Here is a 27,016-nt window from a genome sequence, read left to right as displayed (position 1 = left end):
GTTTCGTTTATCTTGTCTCGAAACACTGTCCAGATAGAAAATGATGTATTTTTTTTCATTCTAAGAGTGAACGACTACACAGTTGTTTTATAGTCAATGTTAATGTGAAGAAAGTCAAGAAATTCAGTCATTGATTTTTTTTAACCATTTGTGTGTCACCTAAAGACATAGTTTGCTAATTGTTGCAGCTAGTGGGATTGCGATTGGCCGGCAACCAGTTGAGTGTGTACCGACGTGTTGTAAATACGCATGTTCCTATTTCGCCACCACTGTGCACAGCTATGGAGAATGGAGAACATCATTTAGATAAATAAGTATCAAACTAAATCCGGCCCACCATGTCATTCTACGTATATGGCCCGCAAGATCAAATTATGTCAACTCTCATGATTCTTGCTAAAATCTGTACCATAATTTTTAATTTGCATGTGTAATAAATAATATTGTTGAGATTTGTATGAAACGTTTTAGCATTTTACAGTTTTCTTGAACAATGAAGAAAATATTTAATATAAAATACGTCCCGCTGAGGGAAGCCGTAACGACGAAGTGGCCCAAGATAAAAACACACCCAGTTTGACACCCCTTATTTAGATGAATACCAGAAGTCCATTTTCTTTTGCCTGACAACCATTTAGGTAATGACTAAGTGTGATGCTGAATAGTGAATAGTGGTAAAATTCAGTCAAACATTTGACAAGTATTGGACAGTGAAGTGCTTTATTTTATTCGCGTTTATAATGGTTAATGCAAAGTCTCTCAGTCTTATTTTTAAGGACACACAGATGGCTTTTTTCACACATGAGTACCTGCCATCTTTAATGTTGTTTTTTACTTTTTTCCATTCACATAAATTAGCTGTCAGGTGGCCTTTCCTCGGGCAGCTTCATATAAGAATGAATAATGGATTTTTGCTGCAGTATATATTGTCTGAATCAAGAACATATTGCTTTGCCAAAAGTGCTGACCAGCAAAGCTAGGTGTGTTTCCACCACTCTTTGCCCGACTTAATCTGCTATCCTTTAGTTTCCATTCAGTGCACCACTTATCTCCTATTAAAAGCATTTTTTGTGCCAGGCGACCAACCTGCATAAAGCAGCAGTAAGGAACAAACCACTCCAATTACAAAATTGATGATGAGCTTGATATAAAGGAAAAAAAATGTGGCCAAAAGTGTTGTTCACTACACAAAGGTGGGAAGTAGGGGCGTTTGTAAGATATTAACAGTGCGCACTTGGCCCAAGATTTCACTGGAACATGGTCAATCATGGTAACAATTGCCCAGCTGGACTTTACATTAGACTGAAACGGGCCAAACTACATGTCCAAGCCATTCATAACAATACTCCCAAATAGTTAAAATATCTCCTTTAATGACCCAACTTTATGTCTATGATATGCAGACACGTTTGTTCTTGTGGTTTATTAATCGTTCTGTGCTGAAGCGCACCTCGGGGTGTTCACATTAGACAAGTTGGACTCTTGGGGCCTGATTTACTAAGATTGTGGCACGGTTGGCAAAAGGTTAAAAGTGTCGGAGACAGCCCGATAGGTATTTGGTTGCTCTAATTGTTAACCATGGAAAATTTGGGAGCAAACGCAAAATAGAAATTTGACGTGATTGAATTATAAGTGTTAGTGGAAGAGCAAAACAAGAATGTTGAGTTGCAGAAAATATATCACTTTCAATATTTGGGGAAGCCAGTCATAGATGATATGGCATAACTTATTCTTGTGCCCTCCAAAATTGCAATGCTGAGGTAGCCGGTCCTAATGAGCATGATATAATTCAGGCATGATTGTTGATGGTGTAGAATACTTAAAAGTGAATTTTATTTGTGTATTCATTAATATCTGATCAGCAATCTGTCAGTGGATATTTTGGTTTGTGAACGCTGAGCATGCCGGTTCCACTCCACTGCATACCGATTTAATTCAGTGAGTAAATAAAAACCTGCAACTCAACACTGATAGCAATATGAGACATTTATTGTGCATTGTCTGGAAAAAGACCTTTTGCTCATTGCCGAAGAAAAAGCCCCAGCGTATCCTGTTTGTGTTTTGATTCTGACATCCACTATAATCCGACATAATAGAAGGTACAACCAATGACAAATTAGATGCTAGTGTTTTTTGCCCATGTGAATATATAGAAGACAAGGACAGTTGGGTAAAGCTATGAGAAACACTTGACAAGCAAGTCACGTGAGACAGATACCACGACCACCTGCTTTGTAAAATGCATGAAGCTTCAAAAAAGAGGATACGGGATGTTGCATTCCCAAGCGGGTTGAGGAGCATCAGTGAGGAGATGTTCATAAATGAATAAACAAAAATTCTGACACTGTTGACTTATTCATGCTGAGCTCTCGGTCATACACTATACGCTGACTTTTCACGTCACAGAAGATCCTTGAAAGCCAAATGGGCAAATCAAAGAGAGCCATGAAAAATGAATCTTTTGTCTCGGTCTCCACTAAAAATAGAACTGACTGAGAGCTTTCACGTGTCATTAAATAATGTGCACTTGCCAAAAAGTGCCTCCTTTACTTAACCTTTTAAAGTTAGAGACAGTCATTAATTTTAGCTTACAGCCGAGGGCTTCCATTAAAAACAAACAATTACCCAGTGTAATTAAAGGGGCGTCCCATCTCAAGGCCTTGTTTGTTTCCCCTCAAGCTATCTGCTGAAATTCCATTTCTCTGTACACAACACATACACAAAACAATTAATAATATCATGCAAACATTTGAAAAATGTCTGTGAAACAATAGAACCAGCACGGTCAAGCTTGCATTGTTTTGCACAATACCATTCTGATTACTCTTCATTGAAAAATCATCTGAAAAAGTTTACAAAACGGATATTACAATCTGAGCTGAGAGAAAATATTTTGACCTTGGCCTGTATTCAGATTAAATGTCAAAAAATTATAGTAGTAGTCAGTTTTATCTTGTCAATAAAAAATGAAAAATAACACATTACGCTGTGGTTAGCAAGTCTGCCGAAGAGTCAAGAGGTTCTGGGTTCAAATCTCGGTCAATTGTATGTCTTTTTTTTCTCCCAGTAGGTTTGTGGGTGTCCTCCCGTAATCCGACAAACAGCCATCAGGTTTGAATATTAAGGTCAACAACAGTTTGAGATTGACTCAATGCTTTACTTACATTTTCTGCTCCGATTCAGACCAGAAAATCAAACTAAGTGTGAAGACAGCAATACGTACAATAAACAGGATTATGTTTGTTCCTTGAAGCAGTGCATCCAGTTTTTATTAATGTACTGAGGTCCTTCTTATTCATGTTGGCTCTCTTTTTTAAAGGTGTCAAACGCAACCGAGGGAAGCAAAAAGGAAAACAAAAATATGAATATGAAGTCTAAAACAACAAGGTTCAAAGTAATAAAGGAAACATGGAGAATAATTTCACAACAAGAAGAAACAACATGGCTGGATTAACCTGACACCCAACAGCAAGACCAAAGGTAACCAAGAAACTAGACACAAGCAAACTGAGGAGACCCCAATATATACCTGGATAAGAAAGGTTGCTGGAGCTGATTGGCTGACGAGAACAGGCAGAAGCAAAAACCTGACAAGCAAGACGAGACATGAAAAATGGACACGGGGATAACATGACATAACGTGAACCAAAACTGAATCGTTTTTTGAACAGTCAACAAACACAGATCATGCTCATTTATTTTGTAATCAATTCAAATGTTTACTGAAACATCACTGGTAAAGAAAAGCTTTTTTTTTTATCCATGCAACAACGTCAATTTAACGTCAAATTAAGACTTGGAATGTCACTGTATAATGAAGAAATTCTACCCCATCACTTTAACTAAATTCAAGAAAGAAATACCATTTTTGTCCCATGAACTCTGAAATTCTGGACAGATTATAAAAAAAACTAAATCTATCCTAAACATAATGCTTTTCAAACACAAAAGCTTCTGAACAGTTTGACTGATGATCTGTTCAACTTTGGAAGTTCCTGCGAATTAAGTTTGCCATGCTTCAAGAACTTTTTCCCAAACACCTCAAAGTCTTAATCAGATGAAACGCAAGGCAAACCATAAAGGCAGTCAAGGCATTGATGTTTTCCTTTTCCTCATAGCACAAACACTAGACCTTTGCCAACACCCATTCTCAGAGGCCATGCGACACGCCTCACAAAGTACGCCGAGGCAAACGACCGGTACATTTTGAAACACAGACCATCAGTTAAATAGAGCACCTTCTAAAAGAAAATAAAAAAAATCCTGCCGTCAGCGTATTCTGATGATCAGAGCTATGTGTTGTGCCAAGGTGAACGTTAAGAAAGCTTGAGACCGGAGCAATTTAGGTTGGCAGGGGAGGTATAATTAAAAGAAGAGCAAACAAGAACAGCTCAGCGCTGATGCTCTCGTTCTCCTCCATTAGAGTGCGAGACCATCATTGGCCTAATGTGTCCATAGCAAGCTGCAAGAGAGGGAGAAGGAGTTGCTGGGGTCCGAATGGACTCGCTAATGAGCTGCTTTTTAAGACTGCCCTGCCAACAGAATGACTCCAAGGAGTAACACACATATATGAGCAAGCACGCAGTAACATACACACAAACATGCCAAGCTAATATTGTCGTCAGCTAATGAGGAGAAGAGGGTCGGTGTGTAACGAGACAGGGGCATGATAGTCTGAGGGGAAGGAAAGTAGTTTCCGGCACAAAAGCCAAAGAGTGTAAAATGAGGGTAATGGCTGGTTTGGAATGGAGGAAAATACACTCCCATGCCTGCCCGCCTCCAAATGACGCACTTGAAAATGTTCCTCATGTATTACTCCATTGAGGGATGCTGATGATTGGGCAAGTAAACAAAGCATCAACAACCAATTTCTCAACATGCCTTGACACATGCACCCGCCCACAAAGACATGTCATCAGGTTAAATGTCAGAACCTATTAGCTCAAACAATCCCTCAAAGTTCCCCATCCTTGTATGCTATTTTTACCAGGTACTTTGGTTCCTCCCACATTAAAAAAAATCACATCAGTTTCAATGAAAACTGAATTGTCAATAGAAGGTAACGGGAGAATGGTTCTTCATCTGTATAAGCTCTGTGATTGGCTGCTGACCACGCAAGGCTGTACCCACCTATCACCCAAAATAAGCTGCGATATGCTCTAGTTCACCTGATGCTGCACTCAGACCGAACGCAAATTAAACTACACTCACAATGCAATTACCGCACATACAAAGTTAATGCACGGTAGTTTGCGCAGCCGGGTGAACCGGAAGACACACATTTGGCGTCAGTAATGTTCTTACAATGTCACACACAAAGTAGGCACACAGCGTGCTGTGCGAGCAGCGTGGAGAAACAATTTAGGACAAAAATAATCATCGCTGTTTGTGGGCACTTCTACTGCCGAGACCGAGCCAAATAGGAGCAGGCTTGGAAAATGGTTGGATGTTGGCGTATGTTTTAAGTGCAACTTGTTCACAGCTGTTGAACTAGCAACCAAGACAGATGGCTGCCATACATGGGGATCTGTATCAATGATTCTGCAGATGGGAGTACCCACCATCAGACCACTTGGTTGTTGTTGTCTTGTAGCTATTAGGAGGTCTCAAGAGAGGGGTCATATGACACATCTGGAACCAGACACTGCAATGACACATTGTGATTGGTAACCCTCCCTAATGCAACCCCATACTAAAAAGCTTGTTGGAATATGTACAGCGGCCTACCAAAAATGTATTGCACATTATTAGTTAAAATTAGTTAAACGGCAGACCAGATAATAGGCAAGTTGAGATATGGCAAAATATATTTTTGCATTTGTTCCCACCAAACTGGTTTCTTCTTTTTTCTTTTTTCCTCTGAATCATGATCGTATATCTTGCCAAGACATTGCGGTACGCTTTCAACTTCATTGGAGCAAGAAAGTCCTCTCAGATGAGGGAGACCAAAGAATGGTCCATAAGTCAGTCTATGGAATCACTTGAGCCACCCTTACCTAAAACCTATCAATTATTTTTAAGGTGAACTAGAGAAGATATTATAAGCATCACCTCACACATATAAGTTGTGAAGTCAAAGGAGTAACTTTTAATATTAATGAAAAAGAGACCTGACTTCAATGAACTCTTCCCATCTGGGAAGGATTCCTGACACTGACAAACACACCTCTTCCTCTGATGTGAGCTTTGGTCTCATCTCAGCAGTTTCATCAATTTTACAAAACGTAATTACCCCATTTCTCAGTCATTTCACAGGCCTTCTATGCCACTCTAATATTTTCTCATTCCTGCCCATTGTTGTGACAAGCTGCCCTCTATCTAGCCCACACCGTTTTATTCATAGATGACTCGATTTGCATCTTAGGACACTCCAGCGACCTGAAATTAATGTGGTCACAGTACGATTGTCCGGAGGGGAACATTCCACAGGAGTGCCAACTAATTCGGGGATTCAAATACAGTAATAAAGGGCAAGTGACATTGCTGTAGGATGCCAGGGGGGACTTTTTTAGAGCTTTGAAGAAGGTGCACCGGGTTCCAGTTGGTGGGCCAGTGGACTGTGCCTGAAGTCAGAGAAATTCAGAAAAGGACTAATGGAGATTCACATCTGAGGGTGCTCGATGGTATCATATGTTAATTCATCTTGAGCACAGGCACATCAGGAGCAACAGGTTTCTCATTGCAGAATTGATCGAATCAAAGCTCAAGGGCATTTTTTTGCCAGTTGACAGTAGGGACGAACAAATTCTGTGAATTTTTCAGACAAACTCAAACCACTCTTAATATTATACTGGCAATATTATGTTTTCACTAAGAGGTATCAACTTCAAATACATTTAGCATCTACTTGTAAAACTCTGGTAGAGAATACCAATGTGTTTTGGGGGGCGGTTCTGGCTCATGCAAACGGACCACTACTTGGTGGAGAAAATCCATGTGGAGGCGATATTATGTAAATTTGACCCCAACAATTGACCACTGCAAAAACAACAAGTGTAAAAACAAAACAAGCAGGAGTTAAATTTGATGTCTCATGCAACAGGCATGACCTGAATTCAAACTTTTGAGATGTACGTATATTCCTCAAAAGTTTGTAATTCTAACATCTTGAGGGCTTAAAATGTTCTCCTCCACATTTAATTAAAAACATCAGTTCCGAAATTGAAATGACAGGTATAAAATTGACTATTAAGGAGCTTGACTGGCACTAATGAAGCTAAGAATAATGTGATTTAAAGATATCAAAGCCTCCCATTGAACTTGTTACTTTTTCTGAAGTGGAAACGTTCATTTAAAACTAGACTACGGAGTGTATACGCATTTAAAGACATTGCCATTTTAGAACGCATCATCGCCGTATAGACGTTAGTCCCCCGCTGCTCCAGTGACAGTGTGATTCAGAGTGCACATTTGGAATCACGCTATGCCAATTATAATCAGTAACCGGACCTCCTGTAGTTGTCGCACAGGAGTGAGATAGGATGCAAGCTTGTTTTCTGTCGGTTCAAAAAGCCACAAATCAATGTGGCAGTCCCGAGAGCTCACGGCTTTGTACTAACATGGTTGTGCTGTGTCTGTCTGTGTAATGTAATGCTCTTTGACTGCAGTTCCAGCGGCTATTTTCAGTCTCATTCCCATGACGATAACAGCCAAATCCTTGATGTGCCCAGACAGAGATCTATAACGACTATCTTGGAGCATCTGTAAATGCGGACAACATAAATTAGCTGTCTTCTTTTACAAAGGACAATGCTTTTAGCGACATGCTTCCTGCCGACACAATTGGTTTGACCCTCGACTGTTGTTTTTGATCTCTTGGATACATTTGAAGGATTAGAAAGAAAAAACTAGGCTATGTGCATTTAATGTGGGCCCTAAACAAAACAAAAAAACACAAAAGTATTTGGTGAATTGTGCTGAAAATATAATGTCAGTTACAGATGAGTGCAGTGACATAATAATGGAGATGACAAAGTCTGACATTTTAATTTGCCTGGTTTAATCCTTGTTATTCAAGGCAGTCCTATTATAATTTTTACTGAAATGGTACATCCTTTGTTATGGATAATATTCAGATTTTACAGTGCATACATATATAATCTGAGTAGAACGGAGCTAAACCTATTTGTGTCAAAATCACTCAAGTGAAACTGATGGATGAGACACCAGCACAGCGAGCATGAAAATGAAACCGCAATAGAGTCTCATAAATAAGACATAAGGCGATGTTCTTTTTCTATTTTGCTCTTAACCTCATTTGTCCAGACATGGTTAAGAAGCTCCTCACTCGTAAGGATCAGGTGAGATTTTCACAGAGTTGCTAAAGACTGTTGTGGGGCTGTCTGAGTGGACAAATATGTGGAACATTCCCTAGACAGCGCCACAAGATTGGTAGACCGGGGTTGTGGTCGTCCTTAATAAGAAAAGGCACTGGAGGGTGTTTTACAATGACGGTTTTACACTGTTCAGCTTTCCCGGTCCGCTTTATGGATATGGAGAAGGTATTGAACCGTGCTTCTCGGGGAGTCCTGTGAGGGATGATCTGGAGTAACGAACTTGTTGGCTTCATCGTCAAAGTCCTGATGGAGTGGTTTGCACCAAGTTTAAATTGGTTTGGATGAGAATCAGTAACATCAAATTGGAGGCCATGGTCCTCATTGGAAAAGAGTTTGGGGAGGGGGGGAGTAAGATCCTGGTGTTCAAGTATCTTGGGGTCTTGTTCACCAGAGGTAAGAATGGAGTGGGAGCATGCGATAAAGAGTGAGCTAAAATGAAAGTTTAATCTACATCTAAAAAGTCTACACACCTGTGTTGAAATGCCAGATTTGTGTGATTTTGTGTTTAAAAAAAAACGTCATTTTAAAATTTGAATCGTTTTAAGCCTGTACATCTCAACTAGGGAGAAATCGGGGTAACACTCAACCGCTCAATTGTTATTTAAAAACATATTTTAATGTGATGGGGAATGATGCTGCCCAGAGGGATTAACATGGCATGGAAGTAGCACTGCCTTTACTGATTGCACAGAATTAATGCACTTCATTTTGTCTAATGTCCGTCGTGCATCTCGATTGTGGTTGCAATGTGCCTTCAAGTTAAATGTGGATATTGACCATCTAATTTCTCTTTGGGTTTTCACTGTGCATCCCCTCATGAAACTTAATGCATTGGAACACTTGACCCCCCCCCACACACACACACACTCAAGTGACAAAGAGGTTGAGTGATATGGCCATGTGCGTACGCATAAATCTGCAGTGCAAATACGGCCTTGCTCAAGCACTATCTTGCCGTGAGGCGTCTGTGTGCATGTGCGTTATGTGCTGTATTAGAAGCGCTCCACAACATTGTTAACCGCAGGGATCAGAGGCGATCCAAGGGTTAATCGAACCGTTAAGCCCACATGCTGTTGAGAATCAAAGACTTTCAAAGTGGCATGATCGCAATCAGTGCCTTCAAGCTCCTGCTACATGCTCACTGGCAAGGTTACTGCTCATACAATGCAGGCAAGGCAAAGCAGCTTTGGTGCATTTCATACACGATGTAACTCATGGGTGTTGATGTGGATGCTAGTTGTTTGAAAACAAACCTGAATTTCACAGACAAACTGGGCGAGACCCACTTGACGAATATATAATTTGCCGTCTATAAACGGTTGGATTCCAGATGACAAATATAAATGTCATTGAATGAATTAAGAGGTACGTGGTGAAGTGGTACATATTTCTAGCTTTTGTGCAGATGGCTCATCCTTTGCCGAACTCTATACATGATGAAAGAGACAGAACCAAGAGTGCATGTAAAACACTTGAACTAATTCGACAATTATTGTCAAAAGTTACCCAACAAACCTATCTGTGTCATAGTCTGGCTACATCACACTACTAGTGGCTCCAATGCTAGCAAAATCATGAAGCGAGTGGACCTCAGCAGTTTATTGTTGGGCAGAGAATCATTGGCTTTTGTGAGAGAATGGGAATATATTTCAAATAAATGACCACAGGCCAAGAGAACAAAAAAAAAGAAAAATACTGGAAGCTCTCCATTGTGTTCCTTTGTTTACTATGTTGACATGTCACACATCGGACAACTCCGCAATGGCCGCAGATACTATTGTTGTCATGAGCCAGCATGATGCCAAAACGATTTTGATGTTGCGGTGCATGTTTGCCTCAAAGTCCAAACTGAGAGGGAGATTTTCTTTGTAAGGTTTTGATCATTTTTCATTCAGATGCTGTTGCTGTTGTGTGTGTAAGTGGCTCAGTCACTGCGCAGTGTGATGTTGGAACCAGCCCGACTGTGTTTAAATTTCCGTTTGCATCCACCGCCATTTCATTCTCGGGTTGTAAGAAAAATGTGGTCTTAAATTTCTGACTATTGTCTTGCATATTTTAACCATTATATGAATTTATTGTAATTGAGTGACTTCAACTACAACATGGAGAAATCCAAAACGCATTTCATGAATGGGCACTTTCCCTAGTACCAGTTAATCCACTGAGGTGGTGACAGCAATTTCTTGCTCAGCAAAGATTTAAGAGAACAACAGCAACAAGACAGCTGTAAAATTATAATTGATTATCACCAAATGGGATTTCGCCCCCAATGTTATGAATTAGTACATATTATTAATTACTATTCATGTACATATTATTTAATTCTTATTAAAAGGCTTCCATATTTTATCTGACTTGGAAGGGCGGTTTGTCAAAATATATACGTTGCATAAGAAAAAAAATATTTATGTCAGCAACACATTTTGTTGATTTACAATCCAATTATCATTAGTGATGGACACACAAAATAAACTTGACTTGACAAAATGAAATATTACTACATGACATGGCCAAAGGTGTCAAACGCAAGGCCTCGGAGCCAAATTTGGTCCGCCAAATAATTTTATGAGGCCCACAAAGGCAAATCATGTGCGTCGACTTCATGTCACTTGCTGGAATATCAAAACTGAAAATTGCATTTATCTTGAATAATTCTGAGGGAAAAAAAATCACTAGGGATGGTAACTCCAAAATCAATGGTGACACAAGACAGACAGTAGGGAAGGATTGCAAGGCAAGTGTGTCCATACGAACCGAACACCCAACAGCTCCCAGCTAAACCCTCGGATGCTACGGCATAAATGGTTCAAGTGCATTTCGGAGGCACAAGCGCAGTAGTCAGAGTGAATTAAAGCGCGTTACTTCACCCAACGCTGCACTAACCTTCTTCCTCATGCATAATTACCCTTGCACAGTCACGCACCGTGGGATCAGTTACTGCCTCGGTTCACACCTAAAGCCTGATTGAGCGGCAGATTACCACTAGGTGAACACATCGGAGCATCAAAAGCAGAAACCAGGTTAGCGCAGACCTCTTTTGGGATGAGTGAGGCTACAGCAAGGAATTGAAATTTAGTTTTAATTTGTTCTACCTATATCCTCAATGTGCAACTTCTACTTTACTACTGGAATGAACCGGATCAAAAGTGCATGCTTTTGTCCCTGAGCAGAAAACAGCTGCGGTTTGGAGCACCAAGGTTGTTTACAAATGGAAATTGGCATGAAATGCAGCTCAAGTAAAGTCTCTTCAACAAATGCAGCACAAAAACGTGCCTGTAGGCTTGAGCTTCCTGCAAGGAAAGCCCCTCTCGACCGCCACCGCTCAAGCCGAGACGGTTTTCGGTTTGCGAATCTGTTGATGAGCTTTTCTGTCATACTGGCAGGGCTGACGGCTGCTTGAACTGCTCTTCCTACATAAATCCCAGATTGAGATTCAACCAAAGGCTCTTTTAATTTAAGATGCCTCAAAGAGACCCTAAGGGAGGGATTTTTGCTGAAGGGGTTTCACCAAGTAGAATGCAAATATAAGGAGACGACTTATCTTTCTTTATCCTTGTACCACAAGAAAAAGATAAGACGAAGTGGTTGTTTAGTATGCTCCTCCTGTTCTTTGAAAATGTCCTTGCTTTTTATCAAATGGCTATTTGTGACTGCATGCTCCTTCCCTCTCATTTTTAGAAGCCTTATCTGCATTCCTTTCATATCTGTCATTCATCATCTTTTTTTAATTGAGCCATTCAAAGCAGCATTGACAGTATGCTGCACCCTTGTCACACAAAATATGCTTGGACACGCCCCCAGGCCAGATAATTGACTTTTGGGTATTTTCCAATTTTCCCTGGAATTGTTTTCACATTTCTCCTGTTCTTCCATTTCTTCTGTATATAAACCTTTTTTGAATCATTTTGGGGGGTTGAAAAAAAGTGAGCATCGCCAATGCCTGGCATATTCTTCATATCATAACTTTCAAGATGGCGGCGCGTGCATACGCAGCGACCTCTCTCTGTCCCGCTCGAACGGTGTTTTGTTCGTCAAATGAGTGTTTGACCGGCAGTTTTGTGCGTTCGTCTCGTCGTACTGAGTCGTGCTACAAGTACGGCAGGAAGGTTCTGCTCGACATCGGCGAAAGCGACTTTTGTCGAGTTCTGGACTTTGATGCGGGGACATTAAAGGCGCTCGGACTGCTACGTCCTGAAGCGTCGCCGGACTCGTCTGCTATTCCTCCCCCGGTTGGGAAGCGTCGAAAGCGGTGTGCGAGGAGGCTGAAGAGGGGCAAGCGTGGGGGCGTCCGGGCCAGGCTGGCGGCCAACCCGGCTCGCCCGGCCGTGCCTTCCATTCTTCTGGCGAACGTTCGATCGCTGGACAACAAAATGGATTACATTCGCTTGCTGAGATCTACAAACCGGACGGTGCGTGACTGCTGTGTGCTCGTGTTCACTGAGACTTGGTTGACCGTCAACATTCCGGACTCGGCTGTACGTCTGGAGCGGCTAGCGTGCTATCGGGCGGACCGGACCATTGTACGAGGGGGGAAATCTCGTGGAGGTGGAATATGCGTCTACATCCGTGACGAGTGGTGCCGGGACTCTGTGGTGGTATGCAGGCACTGCTCGCCACTGGCGGAGTTTGTGATCATTAAGTGCCGTCCTTTTTACCTGCCGAGGGAATTTACCGCGATTCTGCTGGTCGCGGTTTACATCCCGCCTTCCAACATCGGAGGCGACAGGGTCGCGGCTCTTAGTGAACTGTACCAGGCTGTCAGTGACCAACAGACAGCGCACCCTGACGGTTTCACCATCTTCGCTGGGGATTTTAATCATGCTAATCTGAAGTCTGTTTTTCCGAGGCTTCACCAGCATGTTGATTTTCCTACGCGTGGCGACAGCTTCCTGGACCTGGTCTACTCTTCGCATAAAGGAGCTTTCAAAGCCGCCCCCCTCCCCCATCTTGGCCTTTCTGACCATCTCACTGTTATGCTTTTGCCCGCATACAGACAAAAGGTGAGAACATCCAGACCAGTTCGCAAGCGGGTGCGGGTGTGGCCTGAGGGTGCCTCTGATGCGCTTCGTGACTGCTTTGGCTCTACAGACTGGGACGTGTTTAGGAGGGCGGCCACTTGCGACGGTCGGGCGGACATTGAGGAGTATACTGACTCTGTTTCCTCCTACATCGGGAAGTGCATTGATGATGTGACACACTCAGTATCCGTCGTCACTCGGGCAAACCGGAAGCCATGGCTGACAGGGGCTGTCTTCAGGCTGCTGAGGGCCAGGGACAAAGCCTTCCGGGCGGGGGATGAGGCTGGCTTGAGGACTGCGAGGGCCGACCTGTCCCGGGGCATCAAAGAAGCGAAGAGGGCGTTCTCGGGCAAAATTACCGCTCACTTCAAGGACAGCAGGGACGCACGGCGCCTTTGGCAGGGCATTCAGACCATCACGGACTACAAGCCCGCGCCGCAGAGCTGTGATGGCGACGTCCGTCTGCTCAATGACCTCAACCGCTTCTTTGCTCGCTTCGACGCTCAGAACAGCACTTGCCCGCTGAAGGCCACTCCCCCTTCCCACGAGCTGCCCCTGTGCCTCTCCGCCGACAGCGTGAGGAGGACGCTTGCCGCTATCGACATCCGTAAGGCGGCGGGCCCGGACAACATCCCGGGTCGAGCGCTGAAGGACTGCGCTGGTGAGCTGACGGATGTCTTCACGGACATCTTTAACACTTCCCTGCAGCAGGCCATCGTCCCGTCGAGTTTCAAAGCAGCCACCATCGTACCTGTGCCGAAGAAGCCTGCTCCATCCTGCTTCAATGACTACCGCCCCGTGGCACTTACGCCCATCGTCATGAAGTGCTTTGAGCGGCTTGTCTTGGAGCACATCCGGTCAGTTCTCCCCCCCACCATTGACCCCTTCCAGTTTGCGTACCGAGCCAAACGGTCCTCTGAGGATGCCATCTGCTCTGCCCTCCACTCGGCCCTCACCCACCTGGAGGGGAAGGACTCGTATGTGAGGTTGCTGTTTGTGGACTTCAGTTCTGCCTTCAACACCATTGTGCCGCAGCGTCTCATCGGCAAACTTGACAAGCTGGGCCTCAGTACCGGCCTCTGCAACTGGCTACTGGACTTCCTCTGTCAGAGGCCACAGGTGGTACGTGTTGGCGACAAGATCTCCGCCAGCATCACGCTGAGCACAGGGGCCCCCCAAGGCTGCGTGCTCAGTCCGCTGCTCTTCACCCTCCTGACGCATGACTGCGCTGCCACCTGCAGCGGCAACCGCATAGTGAAGTTTGCTGACGACACGACTCTGGTGGGTCTCATCACCAAGGGAGACGAGACTCAATACAGGCTGGAGGTTGACCTTCTGACCGCGTGGTGCAGGGACAACAACCTCCTGCTGAACGTCGACAAGACCAAGGAGATTGTCGTTGACTTCCGGAAGGGTCACGCCCAACACCTGCCGCTGACCATCGACGGTGCTGTGGTGGAGAGAGTGAGCAGCGCCAAGTTCCTGGGGGTGCACATCAGTGAGGATCTCTCCTGGTCCACCAACACCGCGTCGCTGGCGAAGAAGGCCCGGCGCCGCCTGTACTTCCTTCGGAAACTCAGGCGAGCGGGGACTCCTCCGGCCGTCATGACTACGTTTTACCGCGGCACCATTGAGAGCGTCCTCTCCAGCTGTATTGCTGTCTGGGGTGGCAGCTGCACTGACCAAGACTTGAAGGCCCTGCAGCGCATTGTGAAAACGGCTAGTAAGACTATTGGTGCTTCTCTCCCCTCCTTGAAGGACATTTACACCTCCCATCTCACCCGCAAGGCGACCAAGATTGTGAGTGATGTGAGTCACCCCGCTCACCCTTTGTTTGAACTTCTGCCCTCTGGGAGGCGGTACAGGAGCCTGCGCTCCCGCACCACCAGACTTTCCAACAGCTTCGTACTCCAGGCTGTTAGGATCCTGAACTCGCTCCCCCTTTCAGCGTAGCGTCCTGTTCTTGCTGTATGCTCACTGGCTCGGTTTTGCCCCTCATATTCAATGGGTTATTGGTCTGTTTTTATTCATCGCTCATTTTATTTTATTTATTATTTATTATTTATGGTTTGTGCCTACTTGTTTTTGTTTTGTGTCGCCTACTTGTATGTCTCGTCACCGTGGGATGGAGGAAACGGAATTTCGGTTTCTTTGTGTGTCTTGACGTATGAAGGGATTGACAATAAAGCTGACTTTGACTTTGACTTTGACATATGCCAATAAAATCCAACATCTGGTGACGTCGATGCATTCCAGAGCAGGTTGTAAAAGGCAAGGATTTGAAACTAAGTATTGTTTAATTTATGATTGGTGAAAAAAAGTGAGAGGCATGTATACAAACTGCTTTCATTCCTCCATCGTTCACCAGTTTTTGATGTGAATTCAAGCTGAAAGTCTACAGTTAAAGCACATCTTGATTATTTCATTCCATTTCCTCCGTGATAATGCTCAGAGCCAGAACGATGAGAATTTTGTTCTTGTCCCAATAGTAATGGACCCGACTTTACATCATTCCCCTTGTGATTTAGATATGCAAGGACCTGCTAATGCTGAAATGTCACAGGTGTATTTCCTGTCCACATTGCATGCAATGGAAAAAACAATACATTGCGTGCACCGTGACTGCAAATGCGGCTGTTACGTATGTGCTACACATGCAATGTCATGGGAATCGGTGACTCATTAACTCTGCCACTGCCTGATTGATTGATACCGATACAGGCAGAGTGGGGTGGCGCATTCCCTTTTTCCTATATCTTCTCCATCCTTCCTCCCCGCTCTTAAACGCTTTCACCCTCCTTCCTTTCTGCTTTACCTCTGCACTCCTGCTCGCTCTCTCTCTCTCTCTGTCTCGCTCCGTCCGTGTCTTTTTCTCTTTCACATTGCCTCACCATCCCGGAGCCACTGGCGGCAGCTGACAGCATCATCACTGAGGGGAGAGAGACTTTTTGTTTCAAGTGGACTGAAACGCAAAACACGCACAGGAAGGGAGGCTTGGTGGACGACGGAACGCGGTATCATGTCCAGCTGCTGACCTGTAGTAGGAGGAGGCGTACCACTCGCAGCTCCACGTCCGCTTCAGACCTCTAAGCGCCTCCCATTGCTCACTCCTCCACCCACCTTGAGCGCTGCCTGGTGTTGCGGCTGCTGAGGTGCTGGCTGGAATGACCCTGGAGAGCAGGAAGCATAAGAAGATGCGTTCAGGCGGGCTGGCGCCTAGTTGGACAGCCTGATCCTTTATCCGCCTTCTGCTGGACAGCACAGCGCTGACCTACGTGGCGCATACATGCCCATGTAGGAGGGCATGGCTGTAGAGAGCCAAGATTGACCACACTGGACCAAAGGACAGTGAGAGACGCACAGGTGAGAGAACCTCAAGCATATGCATCCGTGACAAGCAAGCGTGTTAAATGAAATGAAATTAAATCAGTGCAATTATTGATAATTTGTTGAAGGGTTCTTGCCGTTGTGTGTCTGAGTGTCCTGTTGTGCTGCCATTTCCGCGCTGTCATTGATTAGAAAGCAGATGGGTCGGCAGATGAGCACTGTGGCAGCATGATAATGGAAGATGTCTCCTGGAGGGCAAGGTCCGATATCCATCACACGTCTGGCGATAGTCAGTTGGGATGGAGGGGTTGCATCGGGGAGGTATTAGGAGGTGGGATGAAAACGAAAGTGAAGCTCTGGCGGCATGTCATGTAATTTATGTACGTGAGTGTCACGTCCTTTGGGATTGTGATGTTTATGTTCAGAGCTGTTGGCTTTGTTGTGTTTCATTTTGAATTCTAGTACAGTGGGATTGGAGAATTCCAGAAAGTTGTTGGCAAACTCCCACACATAAAATCTTGCATCTGAGACTAAACCTGAGAATTGTGATCCTATAGTCCAATCATCTAGTCCCACCAAAAAATACTGAGTGCTCCAAGTACCACAATAATGACCAACATTTTAAATACAGGGACATCTAGGAGGTTGTAAAAATAATATCATGGCAAGGCATTATAACATGCATCATTTGAATTGTACTGAAAAGTGAAATACAACTGAACTGTACTTGGCCAGAGAATATAGAAGTCTATCATACCAGACTTTGCGCAAACAAATCAACAATCAGTCAACAACAGACTAAAAAGAAAATATATGAGTAAAGATGACAAGATAACAACATATTTGGCCAGGTTTCAAATGAAACTACAAAGTGCTGCAAAATGTCAAGTCTGGAGGTCTGTTTGGTGAATAGTCGAGAGTATTACTGCCAATGCCAGCTTGGCAACTTTTCTGTGACTCGTGCTGCAAGCTGGAAACCAAAGGCCATAAGCTTTCCCTCCAAATTCTCTTCTAATAAACTTGGGCTCATTACACAAGGGTAAAATGGTTCCTGTGCTTTTCATTTTCAGTAGACGTCAAAGACAGAGGCAGCAACAGCAACCCCAAAGTGCATTTCAGAGATTGGCTCGGGGTGGATGTGCTTATTCAGTGGTGCCTGTGGCTGAGAGAGATGAGCTGTCCAGTGCTGTTGCGTGGAGCATACATCACTGCACGCAGGGCTGCGGACCCAGGAGGAATCAACAGAAGGAAAGCCATTACTTAGATGACCAGGTTTCTCTGATCTCATCATGTGACAGGGCGGGTTGTGGAGACATTGGACATTGGCAGACGGAGGGAAGGAGACAGGTCGCGCACAAGAGAGACTAAACACGCTCTTTAATGCCGAGATTTAGTCTTGAAGGCAGCGCATGTCGATAGGTTTCATTATAAGCTTTGTTTCAGAGCGTCGGGTGGCTGACTGTGAAGGCCACAAAATATCTATATGGAATCCATTCAGGGCGACAGCGGTCAGGCAGGCAAAGCGATGTGAGCGTGTTCTTTTGCGTGAATGATGTTGGATATCAGAGCGATTAAAGCTAGTCAATGCATCGCTTTCTGCGAGTGACTGAGTATCTGATTGGGGCTTCAAAAGCATGTATGGATGAGAAATCATAGACGGGTGTATGCTCTGTTAGTGTACATCAGACAAATAGAAACAGCTGTTTGCTTTGCTAGACCTCACATAGAGGAGTAAGCTCGCATGTGCCAAAATGCACAGACAAACAGGAATCGCTCACGGAATGACATCGCTTAACATCATGTGTTGAGGACTCTGTTATGTGTTGATGCTTTGCATTAAGCACGGGGCTAAAAGCAAAAACAATCTTTTGCCATCATTGGAATATCTTGACTGATCAACTGGAGGTGATGAATGCAGGAATGGGCAACAGGCATGGGCATATCGGAGAGAACGCTAAAATCCAAACTACGAGAAAAAATTGACAAAAAAAATCAAATCCAAGAATACGCAAATCTGCGAGTGCCAACCTGCGACTATGCATGATCTGACTGGAGTTTTAAGTTGTAATGTCACCAATCACCTTTAGATGGCAAACATGGCACAGTTGCACTGCCTGACGCTATTTTGTACATCATGAGTAAGACAAATATTTTGGGGGTGGATTTGAATGGGATGCGGGAATAACTATTGTATTTCCATAATAATGAAAGTTTGTGTTTTTAAATGAGTCCTTGCAATTAATGTTGCATTCCTGTTCAGCAAGTTTTTGGGGTCATTTTTGTGCAAGACAGCCCTTTGCACTGGGTGAAAAAAGAAAAAATCACAGTATGTTATTTTGTTGTTGGCTTCAAACACTTTTGTTGGGTTAGCATAATGGATGTTATATACATGCATTGTGAAATTTGTATTTTGCACCTAGATTGTCCATATTTAAATTTGCATTTTTTTTCAAGTATATGTGGAAGTGTGTGGTCGGGCCTCTGTGCCCAAGGCAGCATTGATGAAGCAATTGTGGCCCCCTCCAGCATTTAAATTGCAAATTGGAAAGCACAGACGCTATTAATCCCCATTTAATACATTAACAAAATAAAAAACCCTCTCAATTAATTAGAAGGCTGTCATAAACATTGTCTTTGCTCATCTAATATTTTAACATTCTCAAGTGTAATAAGAAGTTAATCACCGTATGCCAATAAAACAATTCTCTTTAAATGTAATAAGTAACAAGAGGAATGGCTGTTCGCCGTTTGGTGGCTAAGTGTAAAGCAGCTAACATTAGCGGTTGACCACACAGCCTGAACTTCAACTTCACAATCTCGCTTTCCCATCCCTGGCAGACACTCCATTAGCGCACACTTCAAATGTGCGACGGATTGTATCTCCCAGAGTATTGTTAACAGAAACAGAGCGGCTCGGTGGAGCACTGGGTAGCACGTCCGCCTCACAGTTAGGAGGATGCGGGTTCAATTCCACCTCCGGCCCTCCCTGTGCGGAGTTTGCATGTTCTCCCCGGGCCCGCGTGGGTTTTCTCCGGGCACTCCGGGCACTCCGGTTTCCTCCCACATCCCAAAAACATGCTTGGTAGGCCGATTGAAGACTCCAAATTGTCCCTAGGTGTGAGTGCGAGTGCAAATGGTTGTTTGTCTCTGTGTGCCCTGCGATTGGCTGGCAACCGGTTCAGGGTGTCCCCCGCCTACTGCCCGATGACGGCTGGGATAGGCTCCAGCACGCCCGCGACCCCCGTGGGGACTAAGCGGTTCGGAAAATGGATGGATGGATGGGGTAGAGAAACACATCGAGATCAACATTAAGTGTATACGGTTACTAGAATGAATGGACGAATTAAACGAATAAACAAACGACTGAACAGACGGATGGACGAGCGAATGAATGAACGAAGGTATGGAAGCATTGCAAAAATCTCGGACACGTTAAAGTGGGATGAACTAAATAAGCATTTCGAAACATTAAAATTAAGCATTAAAAACAGTGTAGGCCATCAATAATAATCAAATATTTACAACAGAGGGCAGTTAAATAAGAAACAGCACATATATTATCAGTTTCCCAAATGAAGTACTAAGTAATTGTTTTGAGTCTCAATGGCATAGACAAATGCTCAATTTTAATTTAAGCAAAGATCTTTATTTCTACTCTTGTTACAAATTTTTATCGAGTTTTCAAAGCACTGCTTGATGTCAAACTTGGGGAGGAAAATGGCAGTTGATGTTTCACCTACAATTTGAAACGGATTATCATGTCATTGAGTGTCAAAGTGGAATTACCCCTTGCCAACAATAGCTCACACAGTTAGTTTGTCTTTTAAGAAGAAAAAAAAAAAGACTTTGTGCCATGTTTGTGCAATAATTGTCGTCTCACTTTAAACTAAATCCCAGCTAACTTGGCGGTTGCCAGGTTTGGATAAAACCTGTTTCTTTTTTGTATGTCTCTGGCTTCACTACAGCAATGATGTGTCATCTGGTGTTTATTGTTCTTATCTCTAAGAGAGTGCAGTTTCGCGTAGTCTATGCTTCACTTTTCTTTCACTCGTGTTTAATTGCTGTCAGCAGCAATATTATGTCACAAAATGGAACAAAATGTCAGCAAAAACTAGAGAATACAATGCCAATCAGTGATGACCTCACATCAAAATAACTGGAAATTGATGGCTGATAAATGCTGTCATGTTTTTTTTTTTTGCCTCACCTTCCATGTCATGGATAGGATACTATTTGCAAGCAGTTGGCTGAAAACACACACACACAACACAAAATCTGTCAGGGAAAACAGCTAGCACGATGCTTTGCAAGAACTCAGCATACATCACAATACTTAAGTTTATAGATCAAGGATTATACACTGGTTGTGTTTGGGCTTTTTTTGTTTTTGTTTTTGTAAATCAGTAAGAACACTAAAGTAAAAACCCAAAAACGCAGAACTACTACAGATTCGGCAATGAGCAATTATGTCACAACAAAGTTAATGTAGATTGTTTTCTTGTTTTTGCATTTCATTATTTATCACTAGATGCTTTGAGGTATGAGTACTAACAGTAGTCTTATCATTTTAACACAATTACGGCAGTTAAGGGATAAGTCAAGTTAAACTTGTACTTTCCAATACGTTCTATGCATCTTCATGGATGGCTGGACGCATCTGGATAACTAATGATGCATTTCCACTGCACAGTTTCAGTTGGCTTTGACGTACCTCTGTTGGAATGGACCATTATCTACTACGAAATGCTGCCATTAAAAAAAAAAAAAGGGACATTGAACACATCAGTCAGAAAAAAAATCTCTTCACACACAAGAAAAAGAGGAGCAAACACGTGTCCTGTATTTTCTTCTTCACATAGGCTGTTAGCTATTGTCATTTTTTTCCTCAGTGTTACTAGGTGAATCTGCATATCAATCTCCGTCTCTCTCTCTCTCGCTAGCACATCACTGAATTTCACACTTGTGCTCTGCAGCGTAGTGTGGAGCCCTTACCTAACTTGGCCAGCATCCCAAACTATCAGCACGGAATCGGAAGAGAAAAACACTTGAAACAAAAATAAAACGCTGCTTATTACACAACCCGGCAGGACACATTTGCACTATGACACATATCGAGGAACGTTTTACATCATGCTGCCTTGCTTGTTTGTATCAACGACATTAGATCACTATCATGCTAAACAATGTGGGAGGGATCCAATTTGTATACCTCCTGTTTACACGCAGTCAGGTATAATGCTCCTGATTGCTAATGTACAATATGCCTGCAAATGTACATGTACAAGATTCAGGCTGAAGATGCCTAAAACATCCACTGAATACAGATATGACTTCCACGGTTTGTCTTGTCTTGTCACAATATTAATAACCACCACAAGCAGCACATGTTAGAACATCATGAAAAGCCCACCGACGTGTCTGCAACCATGTAGGAAATAGATGACTGCAGTATTTTCCGCAGGCTCTCTTGCTCGCGCTCTTATGACATTAGGCTTGCTTTGCGGCCCTTTTCATTTGTCAACAGAGGAAAACAAGGACCTTGAAAGTACCATGTGGGCAGTAAAGAGGAAAAAAAAAAAAAGTACATTTTTCAAGAAAGGACTCTTATGAAAAGAAAAAAAAACTGCTCGAGGAGACGACGCATTCGTGGGACGAGGAAAAGTGCTTCTGTGGGATAAATTAGTAGCTAAGTCAGGTAGACATCCAATAGTTCTACCAGATTTCATTCCACATACAAAATTCAAGAAATAACTACAGCTTTTATTTTTTAGTCCGGGGTTTAATTTGCCAAAGAACTAAAGGCATTGTTCGGAAATAGGTTTGAGATGACTTAATATTTCAAAAGAATTTAATGGAATTCACTCACTGTCTTTCCCTTTCCATCTTCTGCCAGTGTTGTTCCTTTCTCTTTATTATCACCTTTCAATATGTTTCACACAAGCGAAACTAGTGGGAACTGCCATTTCTTAAATGATGCAATGAAGTAGCAGCCATGTAAATTATTTCTTCTTTTCATTTTCAATTGGCAAGTGAAAATCAGAAAGCAAAAATGGGACTGATTATATTATGTATTATGTTTTATGTATTTCTAGGCCTTATGCCAAATAAAAAAAATCAGTCATAGTGTTGAGTTTGATTTGAATATTTCATCAGTTTATGTAAATATGTTAGCATTAGTAAAGCTATGTTAGCTTGTTAGCCACCACGATCAAGTCAGGAACAAGCCCACAGAAATTTTACATCAAATTCTCATCCATTTTATATCAAGGATAAACTTGTTCCATCAATATTATCCTTATCAACTTCATACAGAGGGCGGCTCGGTGGGGCACTGGCTAGCACGTCCGCCTCACAGTAAGGAGGGTGCAAGTTCGATTCCACCTCCGGCCCTCCCTGTGTGGAGTTTGCATGTTCTCCCCGTGTCCGCGTGGGTTTTCTCCGGGCACTCCGGTTTCCTCCCACATCCCCAAAAACATGCTTGGTAGGCCGATTGAGCGCTCCAAATTGCCCCTAGGTGTGAGTGCGTGTGCGGATGGTTGTTCGTCTCTGTCCTGCGATTGGCTGGCAACCAGTTCAGGGTGTCCCCCGCCTACTGCCCGATGACAGCTGGGATAGGCTCCGGCAAGCCCGCGACCCCCGTGGGGATAAAGCGGTACAGAAAATGGATGGATGGATGGAACTTCATACAGAACACCAGAAGATAGAAACGATGCAATCAGACAGACAAGCAATGATGAAAGCAGTTGACATGGATTCCTTTTCAATAGCTACATATTTGTTCCTCTAAAAAGACGTTACATTGTAGATGATTGTACAGGCACTGAGCCATAGGGAAAATAAGCATGCCCTACACCTGTTTGGCGCCTTTCACCATGGGCAGCTCCAGAGTGGAAGAGAGCCAGTGCACATTAAGGTGAGCTCAGCTAGTATATCCAGTTGGAACCTTTCAACCTCGCACACCAGCTTGGGTCCCTCCCCTGTCACAGAAGTGACAATCTAAATCCCTGGAGCCAGCTTTACAGCCAGGGTTCAGACCGCCTCCTAGCTCACAACGCACACGCCTCTCTCACAGGTGGCAAACCCATGGGAGCCTTGACGTGACCTCAAACTGGAATCAACTATGTGCCTATGACAGTTAAGCCAGACATAGCAAAAAATATGCAATGCAATCCAGTTTTCAAACAAGGTCAACCTGGAGATAAGACACAAACAAATGAAATCTCCGTCATTGAAGTTTCTTATCTGATGTCCACTATAATACACATTACACACTGTATATTGTGTGCAGTAGATCTCTGGTGGATTTTAACTTAATCAGTCATTTTACAACCTTTCATCTCTAACCGCTGAGTGCACTATGTTTGGGGGGGTGGGGAACACGGTCTTGTATTTTGTAACAATAAGAATCTGTTTGCAAATAGATGAAACTGAAAAGCTTCAAACGTGTACAAACAACAAAGCAACCCGCAGCAATCGTGCCTTGCATCACGTCTAGGATTTCACTGATGTGCTGAAACTGAGACAAAGAGGAGGAGAAATGCAAACTTGATTTGTCAGAGGCACAGCTTTGCTAGTTTCCCTCCACTTATGCAAAGAATGTAAAAGTAAAAAAAATACAATATTTTGCGCCATTGTATGTGTGATAAGGATAAATCCAGAAGTGAACATGTGATGAACAAGTCATGTTCAAAGTGATATCAAGGGACACATTGCATTTGTCAATATCATTTGTACGAACGAACACCCGTGCTCTCAGATTCACAGCCATCATTGTCATGATGAGCATCATCAACATTTTCTTTGTAATTGCCTCGACCTTCTACCTACGGCGGTGCGTCAGTATTTTTCCCCCCGTCGCTAGGTAATCATGATCATCAACTGAGATGAGGTTCGGGAATGCAAGGTCACATGAGTCTGATGCTTTTGTTGCTCTTGGTATGCATGATGTGTAACACAGCATGTACCACTTTCAAATCTATTCTGGGCAATTCTAGAGTTACTTTTTTCTTCCTTTTAATTTTTTCACAAATTTTACAAGCATTCTTAAACATCCAACAAAAACATTTGATGATTGTGGTACTGTTTCCAGCCAGACCTGATGTACAGATCAGATTTAAAAAAAAAAAAAAAGCAAGTTTTGATGTATTGGAGTAGTTTACTGTATGAACTGGTAACTGATATGTCATGAATACACTCAGAGAGGTGAGAATTTAGCAATGTGTGCGAAAAAATAATCGACGTCTATTTTCAAATCAGAGGCTAAACAACATCCGAGTCATAGTATTGGTAAACACAAACATGTCAAGACAACAATCATCGTTTTTTATTTTCCTATATTATATTTTATGATCTATTTTTCCTTCTGCCCTTTATTGTTGTTGTTTTTTGCCGCATATTTGCAATTGTAGCAGATCGCTATTTGGCTTGACCCACAAACAATGCATGTGTTTCTGCACGCTGTGTTTCTGCCTATGGTATCACCCATTTCCAGTGATCTATGGTCTGTGAGATGAGCCAAGAATTGCAGCGGAGTGCCAGAAAAGGCAAGGAGGAATGAAATGCGGATGTAAACAATACAGGTTTCATTGACACAAACAACTCTTGTGGGTAAGAAAAGCATTGCAATGCCAAAGTCTGAAGGATACAAACAATATTCGGTAGGGAGCAGTAAAAGGCCATTTTAATTTCCTTGCAATGGAATCAATCCTATTTAGTGTAGCTCATATGCTTCAAGCCAAGGAACCAACATTTTGAAGAAATGGAAATTGGAAAAAGACAGAAAGGGATTTACATATTTCAGCCTCCATAGTGCATGACATAATTAAAAGATTAAAAGACCCTGGAGGGCTTTCAATGCGTGGAGGGCAGGCGTATAAGCTCATCACTGGAGATCTACGATCCCTCAGAAGGTGCAAAAAGAACTGCAAACTGTCAACAACCTGCAGCTGAGGACAACAACAGCATCATGATGGATCGCTAATTCCTATACGGATGGGAAAAAACACTACGGGCTTGACAGAACTATTGTGCTATCTAGGATGCCAGATCAGAGACAAAATATGTGTAAAGGAAACTAGCACGCTAATGTTAGCTGTGTCGTAACATCCCTATCACTTCCCAAACATAATTTCAGACTTAAGGCAAAAAGATATCTTAAAATTTATGTGGTCTTTAATCGATCTCTTCCAGCCGCTCCTTGCTTTGCCCCCAATTGAGGGACAGTGTACATTAAAGTGTAGGTGATTATTTGAGGAAATACGAGAAACATCTAACAGTGCGTGAGAGCAACAAAAAGCTACTGTAACTTGATTTTCAAATTGCATGCTGACATTTTTTTGAAAATCATTGTTGCAAATTGACTGCAATGACTTGACGGAACTGCAACACACACAAACACACGTGCACACCTACAGTGGAATGCAGGATTTAGGTTCATTTTTTTTCTATTGTTTCTCCCTCCTAAAATTAGCAGGATATCTTTAAGCCTGATGTATGAAAGGAGACTTGCCATAGTTGTCGTCGATACAGAATGTTGTATAACTGATGGCGCTCCCCACTGGTTAATTAACGGCGGGCCCATAAAGTGGGCAGCCCGGTCTCCGGTGGCTGCGGAATGAATTCCCTGAAGAACGACCGTAATGAAGTGCACTTAGACCACCTGCCACGAGAGCGTAGCCATGATTAAAAGTCATCAAGAGGTTCTTCTGTTTTCAATGGCTTTCCCACAGGTACAATATGTGGCTGATTGATCCAAGACATAACAAAGCAATCATCGGTATAACACCCATCTTGCACGCAATACCTGGATCTGTTATCAGGGGTAGGCCGTAAATTGCATGTTTATTTGTCATCTCAGCAACAAGGATGAGCAAACTTCTCCTTTCTCACTCGTCATCTCAAAGGGCTGAGGTGATAAATAGCGCATGTTTGGTTTCAACGTCTGCTCTCGACGGTGAGAGGAAAAAAAAAAAATCTGGATTCAAACAAATCCTCAGATAATGTCCTGTCATTCTCCCCGAGAACACATTTAACACTGGCTCTGTAAATTCTATCAGCATGTAGCGCTTCCTGTCAGCTGCGCGCAGCACAACAAACAGGCAACATGAATAATGCACTTACTTGTGAAAGTCAAGTCTGAACAAAACAAGAGAGCGAGACTTGGGATTTGTGCACCTCATGCTTATGGTATTTGAAATATTTAAAAAAACACAAGAAATAATCTGCATTTACCAATATTATATTATAAAGAGCTTCAGCGCTGTTAGTGCAGTGGGACATGCCGTTCCCAGTTTGATAACCATCCACTAAGGTAAATGAACATAATTGTTTTTGTCA

General features: G+C 43.0%; 1 protein-coding gene and 1 long non-coding RNA gene across 4 annotated transcripts in view; one reads left to right on the top strand and one right to left on the bottom strand.

Moving 5' to 3' along the window:
• The window catches only part of LOC119128668, an 85,349-nt gene that overhangs the window by 4,564 nt on the left and 53,769 nt on the right, over positions 1–27,016 (bottom strand). The window contains exons 4-5 of one of the 2 annotated variants that reach the window (XR_005099060.1): positions 16,390–16,524; positions 16,170–16,283 (exon numbers count right to left, since the gene is read on the bottom strand). This is a non-coding gene — a long non-coding RNA (uncharacterized LOC119128668). Of the gene's footprint in view, positions 1–15,587; positions 16,284–16,389; positions 16,525–27,016 lie in introns of those variants that run through there. The other variant, XR_005099059.1, reaches the window with a different exon arrangement.
• Positions 16,520–27,016, top strand: part of frmpd3 (FERM and PDZ domain containing 3) — a 61,703-nt gene continuing 51,206 nt past the window's right edge. For both annotated transcript variants that reach the window (XM_037261259.1, XM_037261263.1), the window contains exon 1: positions 16,520–16,717. The gene's annotated coding sequence lies outside the window, so the exon portion shown is untranslated. The remainder of the gene's footprint in view (positions 16,718–27,016) is intronic.

The sequence above is a fragment of the Syngnathus acus genome, chromosome 10 (assembly GCF_901709675.1).
Source record: "Syngnathus acus chromosome 10, fSynAcu1.2, whole genome shotgun sequence".
Lineage (NCBI taxonomy): Eukaryota > Metazoa > Chordata > Actinopteri > Syngnathiformes > Syngnathidae > Syngnathus > Syngnathus acus.
Note: the sequence above shows the minus strand (reverse complement) of the source record. Positions and strands in the feature narration are given on the sequence as shown.